Genomic DNA, 14,755 nt, shown 5'->3' with positions numbered 1-14,755 from the left:
GAATAATTCAGCTGGAAAGGATGTACAGTGAACATCTGTCTATCAATATGAACAACAACAAAAAAATCCATATGCAAAATGTTTTACAAAAAACCCTGTAATTCTTGTGAATTTGTCCCAAATAGTTATTAAAACAATTACAATGTAGGTAAGGAGGTGTTTTCTTTTTTTCTTGAAAGATGCCACTAAATCTAATAAACTCTGAAAGTAAATGGCATCTGGCTGAATAGCAAGAAAACAGATTACTTTTTCAGACGTTACTTATACTTGCAACACTATTTGTGTCTAAACAGAATTGTATGTATTCAACTGATGAATGTTGGAGCTTTAATAAGACCCATCTCAGGCATAGAAATGCAGTCTGTGATCTTGGTTTAGGTGAAGACCCCGACATTGTTAGAGACTGAAACGTGCCAGACAGCCCTATTGTGGAGAACAGTGCCCTGGGAAGGGCTGCAGATCAGCAGCCTGCATTGGCCTGGAGGTAGGAGAGTTTCCTGGCATGGGCACCAGCTGCTTCAGGCTGCTGAGCTTCTGTGCTAGAAAGCTCCCCTTGGCATAGCTGATTTACTGGGGTTGGCAGAGTATCAGCAACCCCTAAGAAATGGTTTGTGGGTCTGGAATGTGAAGAAATTGGTGAGAATGCTGAGAGGAAACAGGTATCTCGGTGTTCTGAAACGGCAGAGGATCCTGCATCAATGGCATTCATGTCACTCCTTCCTTTGCTTCATGCCTCTCAAAAAATAGATCTGAAACATAAAGATGATGGTTTCAATACCATGGTTGTTGCCTCTTCCATTGTAATTATTTTAACTAAAAGTAAACTGAAGGAACTAAAAGTGTAAGTAAATTGTGTAAATCTGTAAATTAATAATTTATTCACTCTTATTCTAGGGAAACTAGGTGTGTTTGTAGTTCTGTCATCCATTCCTCTTTCTGCCCTTTCTTCTGGGCACACTGGATGGATTTGTATCAAGGTTCCAAAAAGGTTTGTGAAAACTGGTATCTAGGAACAGAGTGGGAGTCAGGCACAAATCTGAAGAGGAGATTTTTAATACAAGGTGAAGTTGCTTTTCAAAATGTCAGTTTGAGGATGTATTCATCATTGGCACTGCAAGAAGCCAGCAAGTGAAAGCTTTTACCCAGCTTTAGCATAGAACTTGGGTACAACAGGGCAGGAATTTAAATTTAGCAGTAGAGGCAGGAGGGTCACAGAGGAGATAGAGCAACAATTTTTGTTACTGCTGCTGCATAATTTTTAAAAAAATGTAATTAAATTTTCTATGAAGTGATTACCTTACCATATCTAAGTGCAACAGGTCTTGGGAGTGTGATATATTTGTATCATTAAGTTCATCACTGGTCCAAGAAGACAGAAACAGTGAAGAACTGAGGAAGAAAATACTCATAGCAGATCAAGATGGACAAGGATATTGTCTGGATTTATTTCTTTTATTGAACTGAACCCACCACAGGAGGAGAGTTTGAAAGGCAGGAAATATTCCAGCACTTGTAGATACGGAAAGTAGGTATTAAAGTAGATATTGAAAATTGAAGATTTAGAAATGGGAAGAATTTTACCACTAACAGCAATGGAGAAGATGAAATAACAGGGAATAACATCAAAGGAAAAAGACAAGCTGCTCAGTAATAACTGCAAAATTTAGTTTTAAACAAATAGTCATCCTTCCAGGGCAGCAGATCACAAGTGTTATTAAATGTGTAGTGCTAAACTGAGGGAGATCATTTTTGGTATTGGGATGCAGATTTGTGAGCCATTACCTAAAGGTAATAGTTACATTGGTGTGAAGGGGAGAGGCTCCCTGAGGCTAATAAAAGAAAATGACACCTAGGATAGAGCTTTGAAGAGCTTTCACAGACAGGACAAGAGATAGTGGAGAATGAGGAGCCATTCGAGGGTGATGAGAAATTCATATATGTGCTGGAGTGCAATGGAACATAGAGAGTGATTTTTTTAGGACTGGGGGCATTAAAAGTGCCCACATTCTGCTCCTTGCAGCCTAGATCAAACTTATGACTGAGTTTGTATGTTAAAATAAATGTGATATCGCTTCCTTTCAGAATAGACATAAATCCAAAAGTAGGGGCCAAAGCCAAGGTAAGATTTAAAGGAGAAAAAAGATGACAAGGAAGGCTGAGAGTCAGGAAGGAGAAATTTAGTTCAGACTGTCACATATCTGAGAAGGGGACAAAACTGAGTGAGGTACATATAGTGTTCAGCATAGCAGAGGAAGAGGAAAAAGGAAGGGGCCAGGTTGGATCAGGGAAGAGGTGCTGATTGTGAATAGGAACATTAGGTTTTAGAGGGTTGAAGTTTAAATATCAAGGAGGGCCTGGGACCTGGAGTTTTGTGCATCTGGTGACTGCTACAGTACTTGAATCTTCGTAAGTAAAGACTATGACTATCTTCTCTTCCCTCCCACAATAGTTTCTAATAACAACAAAATAAATCCCTAAACTGGTCCACCTCATGCTTCAGGCAGCCTTTCTTTCCCAGAGCACACTTTATGTGTGGAATAAACTTTATGTTTATTCCCTGAGATGTTCTGAAAGAAACCCTGGACTTTCCTTCTCCCAGGCATGACTGACATGCAACCACTTAAGGAGAAGCAGGGCTGTGGGTGGTGGGGCCTGGCCCCCAGTGCAGGAACAGGAAGAGAGACTGTGACTCTTGATGTGGAATTTTGAGGAACTGCATTTTCTCAGGATGCACACCAAAATTCTTTCACTTCTTGGTAAAGAAATTTGAGAAAAGCAGAGCCTGATAGGAAGAAATTGACATCAGTCATATAAACGAACTTCCTTCTCTTTCCAGTCCACCTTTCTGTGGCATCCACAACTCCCAGATCAGAACCACCTGAGCACCAGCTGCTCTTGTTTAAGCTCTATACACAGCAGCTGAAATTAATGTGAAATTCTTCTTTCTAAAGTTATATATGTTAACATTAATTTCATTCTAAAATTACTCTGAACTTTAGCAACAAATAGAGTTGGATATGGAGTGGGAGACGCCAGAGAAGCTATGTAAAAAATCAGGTACCATATATAATTTCTAGAAATGAGAAGCAGGTGTCTATGATAAAGCTCTAAAAAGAGAGTTTGGAGTTTAAGAATGAAAAAAAATCATTGTTTGTTTAGAACATTTAAGGCAATTCTTCCTAAAAAAACATGGTATCCCAGCAGAGACTTATTTGGTTTTTTCCTTATCAGAGACAAGGCATGGATTTAAAATTAATTTTTATCCTTCACTAGGAGCTTAATGTGTTCTCAGTAAAAGTACTTGAGGGGAACCCCACTGTAGTGGTGTTCTGGTTATTATGCAGGTGGGTTTTGGATGGGAAACATTCTATGTGGAAATCGGTGCAAAGCTGATGGTGTATTGTAAATAGATGACTCTTCTGACAGGGGCTTTTCCTTTCACACACTTAGCAATGCTAAAGAATAAGCTTCTTTACACAGAGTGGATACAGGTAGACAATCTGAATAGATGTTCTGTAAGATTGTTTCTTAAGTTATTTCAAATGAAATATTTCCAGTTATCTCTGGATAATCAGATAATTGATAATCAGGAAAACATCTAGAGTTCTTAAGCACAAATTCCTTCATGAGTGGAATAGTCTCAGATATTATATTGGTAGTCTCTTGACATCCCAGGGGTTGATGTATAGAAGGATCTGTGTCGGTTAATTTTTAGCAGCATAGATAAGGAACACTGGAGGCACCACAGGTCTTTGTGCTTTTCAGCAATTTCACAGTGAACCACAGTATCACTTCTCTGTTCAAAAACCTGGGGTTGTTGAGCCATGTTTTCAAATAATAATGGCTGAGTTTGTGTGCTAGTGTGATCAGGGAGTTTAATATTTAGTCTCATAGTTGTCTGTGGTGTGCCCTTGAAGCTGTGTCACTGAGACAGATACCTGCATGTGGGAATTGGAAGTGCTCCCCAGGAACTGCAATGCCTTGTGCTGACAAGTCCTTGGTGAATGTGGACTCTCACTGCTTTTTTCATCAAGGTGGCTGCTGGGGAACCAGGTCCTGCATCAGCTGTTCCAAAGAACAAATCCTAATTTATTTTAAATGTATTTAGTATGTAACATGTGAACAGGGGTGTTTCAATGTTGATGTATATATTGGAAAATAGGAAATGTCTTGTAAGTTCAGTGCATAAAATGACATTTTTTACATATAATTCCACAGAACTTATTAATGTTATTGTAGTATACAGTAAATTAGACATGGAGCAATATATATAGTTTGCTCTGTGAGAGGGTTAAAGGTGTGTCTGGCTGAGGCTAGACCTATTTTCTATCACTTTGCTCTTGTGTTGTCATTTGTATCAATGTAAGTAGGTGGAAACTGTGGCTGATTCTGGGAGGTGGCAATAATTTGAAAAAATACCTCTATTTGAGGGAAAGGGGTGGTGGTATGTGTTTCACTGTTTGGGTGTTTTGTGGTGTTTTTTTGGTTTTGGTTTGGTTATGTTGGCTTTTTTTTCTTTTTTTAAACAGAAGACCATTCAGAGTTGCTTTATCAAAACTTTTTTGAAAACTTCAAAACAAATGCTGAAGTAATATGGGAAAAGGACATTTCAATGAACAGTTATTAAAACTTGTTTAAAAACGGTCTTTTTAATTCCTCCTTGAAAGCATCCTCAGTTTTGTTTGACATGGACCAAAGACTCCCACATCCTGTTGTGGAAATATCCCTAATGATATGCTAGTTCTCAAGGATATATCAGAGTGCTGCAGCTAACACCTGATAACACTGCTCACTCCAGTGCTGACACACTTTGCCTGATAGGTGCAAAATCTCTCCTGAAACAGATCTAAGGCAAGAAGTCAGGCTCTGCATTCACTTGCAGGACCATGCAGCAAGCAGCAAAAGAATTGGTTCTCACTGAGTCAGGAGGCCAGGCTGCATGTCTGATCTTTGGATCTCTTTTCCCCCATTTTCTTCATGCAGGAAATGGAAGTGTTACTTTTCTTACAAGAACTTAGCAATTTTCTTTTATTTTAGAGTATAATAGTTAAGCTTTGTGGCAAGGTTTTCTCTCTTTTTCCTCTTTTTGTTTTCTTCTCCCCAGGACTGAAATTAAAGCATAGCTCCTATGTTTAAGACATTAACAAAGATTAGGGGGGTTATTATGAATATCTCTGCGCTGAGACTTATTCTTCCTTAAATTTATTTTATCAAAATTATTGTGCATCTGACAAAGAACTGTGGGGTGCACACACTTGTGGAGATTGCTGGAAATAGCTCCCTTTCCTTGCTTTAACTTGTTTGTAGAGTTTCTGCAGGAGAAGAGCTGCAAGGACTTTGTTTTTTACCAAGTACAGCATATAGCTAACTTCTTGCACCAGGTCCAGGAGGCTGCTCTGCTGCCTTCTCTCTTTGCTCAGCTGGCCTCCTGCCTAATCTTCCTGCTGTAACTGGGATGTTTGTAGTTACTTTCCCTCTCAGTAGCAGCTAGTGTTGAATTGTGTGGTCAGAAAGACACAGACAAGATTGTTTGTAGGCCTCTTAAATTAAACCAGCTGCAAAAAGGAGACGGTCCCTGAAGTACACAAGCTATTCTCCAGGCTAAGATCAATAATCTTGTAGTTTGAAGAATGCTAACTAAGCTTCAAAGATTGTTTTGTCCCTGACATCTCCTCATATAATCCTGTATTTATTAATTACGTTTTAAGTCTAGGAGGGCCTAACTGATTATTGACCCTGTCTCCTGTTCAAGGGCCCATTATATTTCACTCACTCAGTTGTCACATAGGGCAGTGATTGATATGTGGCCAAAGCAGAGAGTCCAGAGAGGTCTTTGGTTTTGATAATGACCATGGCTGTTACTACTTGTAAAGTGCTCTTGTTTAAGTACTCAAGTGAAGCAGGATGCCTCTGTTAAAGTGATCAGACCAAATCTCCTGCTATAAGCACTTTAAAGCATTGAAAATAGTAGTTGCAAGGGATCACTTGTGGTTTCTCATGCAACTTCTGCCTCAACTTCAAATCTAGATCATGTTGCTCAGGGTCCTTTTTAGTTGAACTTGACCTATCTCAGTGTACTCATTCTGAATCCTCCTGTGCTGTGAAGTACAAAATCTCATGGGAAAATTTTTAATTGGATCCTTTAAAAATCCCAAGCATATCACATCCACACAGTTGTTATTATGAACCTAATCTGTCAAATAATGAAAATCTACTGATGGCATTAATTGTTTTTGTTCAGTAAATCATTGTCATAAACTCTTTCATCTAAGAGCCTCAAAATTGACTGAAGCATTGATGTGAACTTTTGTGTGAAATTTGCCATCAGTTGATCCAGTCGAGCCTGCATTATGGCTGAGGTCTCCTTTGCTGCCTCAGTTGTGAACCTTTGTGCCTCTGGTTCATGCCTGGAAATGAAAATGTGTAAATACATTACACTTAGGCTGCTTGCAGCAGAGTCAGATCCAGACATTTCTGAAACACCAGTGCAGTGCAGGCTGTGTGCTGCTCCTGGGAGTAGCACATAGCAGCTGCTTCATCACCAGTGGTTTGAGGCAAATAGAGCAAGATATGGGAGCAAACAGTGAACCAAAGTAATTGCACTTCTCTAGGTGTCATGGAAGTCTAATAACAGCTTGGAGTAAAATCTCTGTGTATGAGGATTCATCAGAATAGCCTTTGTACAAAACTTAATAGGGTCCTCTCCATCTCCTCTTTTTCTGTTGAAAGATGGGTTAGGCAGCCTATGCAAAGCTTTAAATCTCTGTTTCAGTCCTTGGTCTCTGAGGCAGATTTTGTATTGTCATGTATAACATGACAAAATATGCCTTTTATGACAGATCTCAGAAAGAACCACTGTAGTTTTTCTAGCCAGCAAGAAAAAAAGAAAAAATAATTTCAAGAGTTTTCAACTTTTACTCTTGTTAATGATCAGCTTGCCACAGGAACTCTAAATGATGGGTTGGTGCTACAGCTAAGCTGACATAACAGCTATGGCTGCTAAGTCAGCTCCCCTCCCTTTCCTGTCCTTGGTGCTGTTAGTGCTTCTCAGACACTAGAGTGAGCCAGCGAGCTCAAACAAAAAGTTGGGTTGGGTTTTTTTTTGTTGTTGTTGGGTTTTTTGTCTGTGGCTTTACTCTTAATTGTGAACTGCCAGGACTTTACTTTCACGGTCATTTTGGATTGATGAAAGTGTCCTGTGTAAAGTGAAGTTGTCAACTTCAGCTCATCCCTGCTTGTGCTCCTGCTAGATCTCATGGCCCCTGAGTTGAGAGGCAGATCTGGGTTCTGATCTGGAGGAAAATCATCTCCCCATTCCACTCTCTAATTTTTCTTCAGGTTAGTTTAGGGATGCTTTCTTTATATGGCTGATTACGTAACTATGCAAATACTAGGAGGAGGGGACAGCACCTCCTCCTTTAGCTGGTAATTTCCACTTGTTTTGACTGAGACATAACATGGAAAGACTACTTCAGATATGCCCTTGTAAAACTGTACGTGTTTTGCTAACACTAAATAATTTAATCTCTATTTCCATTGAAGGTAGATGAGTGAAGAATACAGCCTGATGGAAAGAAAATATATAGGATGTGAAGAGAGTGAAGTATGGATAAAACATAATATAGTCCTCTTCAGAAGCCTTTGTTCTTTCAAAGAAATGTAGATTGTCATCAATAAGGAAAACACGATCTCTAAAACATTCCTGCTTTTTATGTTAGTTACTTTTTTTCCAGGGGAGGACGAATTTAGGATGGCACATCAAGGTGCAAATAAACTATCATGAGTTTAATATCCCATTTACAAAATGCATCCTTCTGACTTTGTTTTCTTTCTTCTGCCCACAGCACCCAGCCAGACTGGTAGGATCAGCACCCTGCCAATAGCCACCTCATTCTCATAAACACTCAAAGCCCCAAAAAGAAATGGACCAAATATTTCCTATGGTAAGTGTAAAAACCCCAGCCCTTGTTGGCTCCTTTCAGCTGAATTTTGCTCTATAATTACTAAATTGAGTGTATGAAATTAAAGCTGTGTTTTTCAGCAGCTTTTTCCATTGGCCTTACCAGTACTGCACGTAGCCATTTCTACAGTTATTGTTATTGTACTGCCATCATCACCAGAGAAAAGAGTTGTAGTGCAAAAAGACTTTATAGCATGCACATGGCTAAAGAGGAATCCTGTGGCACAGCAGATAATTTACCACAGTACTCTGCAACATCTCCCCTACCATATCCAGTCCCCCTCAGCTTTTCAGTTTCTAATATCCTTTTTAAAAAATTTATTTTCTTGTGGGAGCACTGGCTCATGACCCTCCAAAGCTGCAAGGTTAGAGCTTCTTTCTTGAAAAGCTGATGGCAGAGCAGTTGTCATGAGCTATGATACATGCAGTTGGGAAGACATTTTGGGGCATCACAAACATAAGAAGAAAGGCCAGTTCATATTATCAGGTGACTTGTGAGTGCAGCACAAAGATTATCGACATGATTTGGTTTTAAAAATTATTTCGTTTCTTGTGCTTTGCTGTAAAAATCTATCTGCTGACACAGTGGGAAAGTTATTACAGACTGTTGCAGGATGGATAGCTAAATATTAGTCTGGTGGTCAAGGAAAGCTGCAAAAGCAATTGTCCATGAGCTCACCTTACTCTTCCTTCTGACAGCTGGGAAATAAGTTTCTAGTAAAAATATGGAGGGTGGTTACCTCCTCTATATCTCTTTCCCTATTTCCTTTCTCCATGGGAATAATATGACAGTTCTGTTCCTGAGTTAGGTTTTTGAGCTTTTATTGTTTTTTTAGGTTGCAGACCATCTTTGTTGAGTCCTGGGGTGGGCAGTTTGTGTTATATTTCCATCCTGAAGGTATTGGCACTGTTTCCATAGCAGTTACAGGAAAATAGGAGAGACAGCGTCTTATATGTTCTGAGCTCCCTTAGAATTCTGTTAACAGAACTGAATTTAGAAGCAGCGTGAAATCTATGCAATATCATTCCCTGATGGCTTTAGAAAGGGTGCTTGATTCATTTGTTTGTCAGCAAAGCCATGCCATGCCAGCTCTGACTTCAGGCATGGAGAACACCACACTGCATTTTTCACTGTTGCAGACAATGAGGTCCATTCTGGTTCTCACTGGTCTCTCTTGAACCTCAGGTCTTCATAAGCCACTAAGTGGCACAACGAACTGCTGAGGCAGTCTCAGAAGCATCATGCACCTGCATTCAGCTCATTTATGGTTGGCACTGCTTGACTTCAGGTTTGTGACTGGTCCCACTCCTGCTTTGAGTTTCTAGGAATTGCTGCATCAAAAATAGTTGTTAGTGAAAGTAAAAGTATTAGGAAAAAAATATGTGAGCAGGTCAGGAGCTTGAAATTCATCTGCAGCTGCTGCAATATGTTCCTCACTTTCTGCTTCTCTCAGTCCTTATTTGCTCAAACTCTTTCAGCACTAAAATGCCGCCCAGCTTTAAAACACTGGTGTAAAGGCCCAAGGATAAAATACAAATGCCTAAAGTTCAGGGTGATAGGGAACCTAGGACCTAGTGGATGCAGGAGTGCTGGCATGCCACACCTAATTAGAGGCTCAGGGACAGATTTAAAGCCCACAAGCAGCTGTTTAGGTTCTCTCTCCTAGAGGGAGATAGGGACACTAGTTGAAGTTGGACACTAAATATTTTGTGAAATCCAAGCCATGCCTTGGTGTTTGGATAATCCGAAAATTCAAGTCCCATTGATTCTGAGTAGTGGAGAATATCATGTGTCACTTGGGTGTTCTGGAAAATGGTTCCTGTAGACTCTTAATTTCAGGCACTCATGTCTAAAAATCTTGAGCTGGAGTTGCTAAAAGTTATTCTTTAGGTCCAGTTCACAGCTCGATGACCATTTAAAATAAAACAGATTTTTAAGTGACTTTTATGAGATAAGAGTTTTAGATACAAGTTTGTTACATTGTTCAGTTATTTCAAGAACAACAGCAAATCATGGTGTTTTCTCCTGTTTTGTTCTTCTTCTCCCCCAGCAGTTAGTCCCCTCTGCCTTCATTGCCCATATGTAAATGGGTGCAGAAACTTCCAGATGAAAGTCTAGGACATAAATGTATCCCTAGTGACTGAGTTTTGTTTTCCTCTGTGAAGTCCGTACAATGGGAGGTGGCTTCTTATCACTGAGTAAGATCGCTGAATGATTTAATGGGGGGTTAAATGAAAAGTAAGAGTTTTCATACTGGTGTGATGTAAATTCTGTGTCCAGTTAAAGCCTCAAAGCATTTTTTAAAAGCTGTGTAAAAGGTGAATAATTTCTGTAAACAGCCTTTAAAGTGAAAACCCAACACCTTTGCTGTGGGAGAAGTAATACAATCTCAAATAGCTCTGCAAACACACAGTCCCTCACCTTCTTCGAGCTGCTCTCTTTTTTTTTTTTTTTTCAGCAGCTCAGCATGGGGTGCCAGAAAAATCATTAACGGGCCCATCTTGCACCTCTGGCTTTTCCACACCTGCTTATCATGATCTCTGCTGTAACTTTATGGACCGTGAGGAGGCAGGTTTGACGCCATGAAAGACAGGCTCAGCCAACAGCTGCAGGATGGGCAAAAAGCCAGACAGTAAAATGTAAAGAGGAGGAAGGAGAGGGATCACCTTTGAAGTTTACCAAAAAAACAAAAGCATGACTTTGACCACTTCCTTTTTTAATTAGCTGTCTCAGGTACATTGAGCCACCAGTTTCAATGGATACTGGCAGGGCATTGAAGGTAATACTGTAAGTGTTTCAGCAGAACTGTTACTTGTTAAACTTTTCTCTCTCTCTCTCTCTCTCTCTTTTTTTTTTTTTGTTTGTTTGGGGTTGGTTTGTATTTCTGTTTTGTTTTGTTCTATGCTCTTAAGTTAAACATCCTAGCACAATGCCAGGGAAAAGAGTTAATTTCACTTGAGAATGCCTAAACTACAGCCAAAATCTGTATCTTTTGCAAGTGTGAAAAACAACATTAAAGCTGTGTTGAAGGGTACTTGGATCCCACACTAGCCAGGAAATTGATGATTATCACTTTCATAGCAACCAGGACATACCCCCAGCACACACAGGTTGAATTTTTTTATTATATGTATATAGTGTTAACTTTTGCTCAATATCCATGCTAGTACCAGGAGATTGCTTTTGATTTGTACTATTGTAGCTGAAAGCCGAATTGGAGGGATCCTGTAAAGGAATAGCAGTTGCTGCAGGAACCAAACTTTCCTGTGCCCCCAAGAGGCCAAAAGTTTACTTTGAACTAGTACGTCCCTACTCCTGTCTATGCATGTTAAAGTGTGTTCAGGGAGAAAATGCAAACTGCTGTTGTTATCCAATAGGAACTCTATGCACTTAATTTACAAGGCTTAAAAGCAAGTATTTTGATATTTCTATGTTTATATGTTAGGGTCAGATCCAAAGATAAAACTAATAATTCAGAACTGGATGAACTATCTACCAGGCAGAGAATTTCTGTGGGGTGATGAAAGGATGATACAATCAAATCCTGAACAAGTTCAGTGAGTATTGCTCAAGCCTCAGAAAATTAATTTGGGAATTTACTGGTCATACAAAAAATCCTTCACACTGAATGGGGGAAAAAAATCTAATTATCTACTAGAATTACCTACTGTCCTGCTGTAAAGTGCAGAGTGATCTCACAGTAAAGTCCAAACATGTAATATCAATGACATAAAATTTCATTATGCTTGTAATTGCAGTAGTCTTGAGTCTGTTCTCTGCTTGAAAGGAAAAAAAAAATAACATTGGATATTATTAAAAATCCACCAAATTCAGGTAGAAATTTAGCTTTATACAGGAGTTGAATGTGGTCCAGTGTGTCTGTGTGTTTTAAAAGCTACAAAGAAGGGGAAAAGGGGACACCAAACATAATTGTGTTATACGCAGGTCATTTGTATAATTTAAAGAAAAATTGTTGGAACATGAAGTAGTTATTCTCATGTGATTTTTCTGTACAATATTTTAAAGCAAAAAATTAAAAAGAATGCTTAATGTTGATAAACTGTAGTTGAAACACATAATTTGATATATCATAGGTAAAGAAAATAACTTATGTAAATTAGTTTATTATTTAATTTATTTCTATATAATCTCTTTTTAGTAATCTAGTAGATACTCTGGTACAATAAATCAGTCTGTCATTCCTTTATGGGATTTTTTTCCATCTCTGGACATAAGAATTAACAGAAAAGCATACTAGGGAGCATGCAGATTGATGGTTCTCTTTAGCAGAAATCACTCCCAGTTTAGGAGTGTTGATTTAATTTTCTAAGATCAGGTAATGTAGATAGACTTTATAGTGTTTTCAGAAGTAAATTCTATAGACTAATGGCCTTAAAAAGTCTGTCTACAGTTTATGGCTTGTTGCACTTTCTACTTAGTTAAACATAAGACTTTTTTTCCCCCAATGTATTACAACAAAATATGAACAGATAACAGCTTTTTGTGGAGGATGGTAAATACAGGTGAATCAACAGGATAGCTCATAAATGTTTTGGTTTATTTCTATGAGATTCTTGTTAAATCCTGTACATTTTTTTAAGGGATCTGGGAAAATTCTGTTGACTGCAAAAGTTTTAGGGTTATTAGGTTATTGGAACTGCAGAACTGGAAGGTTCTTTTCTTTCAAAGAAAAGGTAATCTAAACCACTCGTCTTCCCAGTGCAACCTCAGATAATACTCACTCATCATTAATAGATGCTTATATAACTTTTTATCAGGGACCTTCTTTCCCTGTCAAATGTGGTCCAGATTCCCTGTCTCCTTACCTTTAAAATATATTTCTCAACCTGGAACCTTAACCTTCTTCCTGCAACTAGAGCCATTGCCCTTTTTTAAAATTATTTTAAAATTCTTTTTCCCCAATAACTAAATATGTACCAAAAAACCCCTAGCAAGTCCTTTACACAGGTTTGCCGATCATAATTTCTTGAGTCTTTTTTTTTTAAAGCTATCACTATTTTAATTACTTGCATTTTCTGAACTTCTGTTGATCTTCATTGTTCTCTTCAGCTGTTCATTGTCCCTCTTGAAGCACCTCACACACCCCTGGATGTGGTACTGCCTCGAAGATGTAGCACAGCATAATGACTGAAGTATTATCTTCTGTGATTTCCAGCCTGGATTAATGCTTCTGGTTCCTCTAGCAGTGTTTGGGTTTGCAAAGCTTGCAATCCTTGGTAGTTACTTAGTTTTCATCTCACACTCTAAGCAGCTGCTTGGCAGCCTGGCTCCATGTAATCCATTATTCTTGCCTGTGTGCACTGTCTTTCATTTGTCTGTGCTGGATAGCCTGCTGCTGCTGCTTTCAATTTGTCCAAATCACTCTGCACTGTAAACCAGTCTTCCTGATAGTCTCTTCCCACCTGGTGTCGTCCACAGGTTTAATAAAATTATCCACTACTCTGTCACTGCATGATGTATTATGGATTCTAAGGTTAATGCAGGAGAAATAAAAATAGAGTTGGCCAAAAGAATTAAAGTTGTGTCTAGTGGTTCTAATAGCGATCCTCAGAATACTAAATCATGAGCCTCACATGATGAAGTGTATGGATGTACAAGTACTTACATACTGGAAAAGAAAATAAGTTGGGAAGCAATAGGAGAAAAAGAAGTGTAGTCTATATTCCAGACAGAAATACAGCCTGACTTCCTGATAATGTATTAGCACCTCTAGTGACAGAACTAAATACTGAAAACAGAAATAATTATTATGATGAGGCTAGGCTCAGTTTTCCCATGTGTCTTTGTTCCAGGTGATTTGCAAATGTCAGCAAATCCAAGTCCCTGTCATAGCTCTCCTTTGTACACTGAGTTTTGATGATGGCTGTGATGCCCTCCTTAGCTGACTGCTTTTTGTTGTACTCACATAAAGGAGAATCTCTGTAAACCACCCCCAGGTGAACCATGACTGAAATCATGCTGCTCTCAGGGAAGTAGACCTGAGTTCTGTCATGTCTGGATCAGCGAGAGAACTTTTCATAAAGGGCTCCAGAAATACATATGTTATTCTTTTGGTACCTTTCAGTCCTAGCAACATGAGCATCAGTAAATCCTACAAGTTAAGGGACAAGAAAAGTCAAAAGCGTGTAGAAACTTGAAAAGGGAAGTCAAAAACAAAAGCTAGTCTTTATCATGGTAGTAATAATGAAGCCAAGCTGAAAAAGCCCAGACAAGAGGTTGGGTTACTGTACTGGGAAGTACCAGGGCAGCATCCTGAGAGAGGGGATTAGGGAACTATGCAGCCGCTGCAGGGCCAGGCCTCGGGCTGCTGTCACTCGGGCATTTCTGGTCCTCGCTCAGAGCAGAGATAGATCAGGAAACAGAAGCAAAGCCCTGGCTGATTGTGGGTGGGGAGCGTTCGGGTGGGCAAAACAAGATTTCTGCCGCTGGAGAGCCTCCCTGCAGGGGCCCCTCTCTCAGCCAGGCAAGTTTGTGCTCGGGGACACCCGGAGATGGACATGGGTGCCGATCCAGAAAATGGATGGTGGGAAATGATTTCTCAGAGCAGGAGCCCGCATTTCTGTGAAGCCGCCACGCAAACTCCGCACCTCTGTGTATGCACAGCTCCCCGGTTATCCTCTCCTTCGCAGCTGCAATCAGGCTTCTAATCAATTAGGCAAATTGACTGCAGGAGTGAGCTATTCCCAGGAACTCTGGTCTTCTCCACATTAGGTTTTTGGTTTTGGGGTTTTGGGGGTTTTTTTGTTGTGTTTTGTTTTGGGGTTTTTTGTTTT

At 39.4% G+C, this 14,755-nt stretch overlaps 1 long non-coding RNA gene across 1 annotated transcript in view; it reads left to right on the top strand.

Moving 5' to 3' along the window:
* LOC120501470 overlaps positions 1 to 14,755 on the top strand; it is a 48,785-nt gene that overhangs the window by 19,213 nt on the left and 14,817 nt on the right. Inside the window, exon 4 of the long non-coding RNA XR_005627304.1 lies at positions 7,845 to 7,943. This is a non-coding gene — a long non-coding RNA (uncharacterized LOC120501470). The remainder of the gene's footprint in view (positions 1 to 7,844; positions 7,944 to 14,755) is intronic.

Source organism: Passer montanus, unplaced genomic scaffold, assembly GCF_014805655.1.
Source record: "Passer montanus isolate IOZ18808 unplaced genomic scaffold, ASM1480565v1 scaffold2, whole genome shotgun sequence".
NCBI lineage: Eukaryota > Metazoa > Chordata > Aves > Passeriformes > Passeridae > Passer > Passer montanus.
The sequence above is the reverse complement of the archived record's forward strand: the minus strand, read 5'-3'. Positions and strand labels throughout refer to the sequence as shown.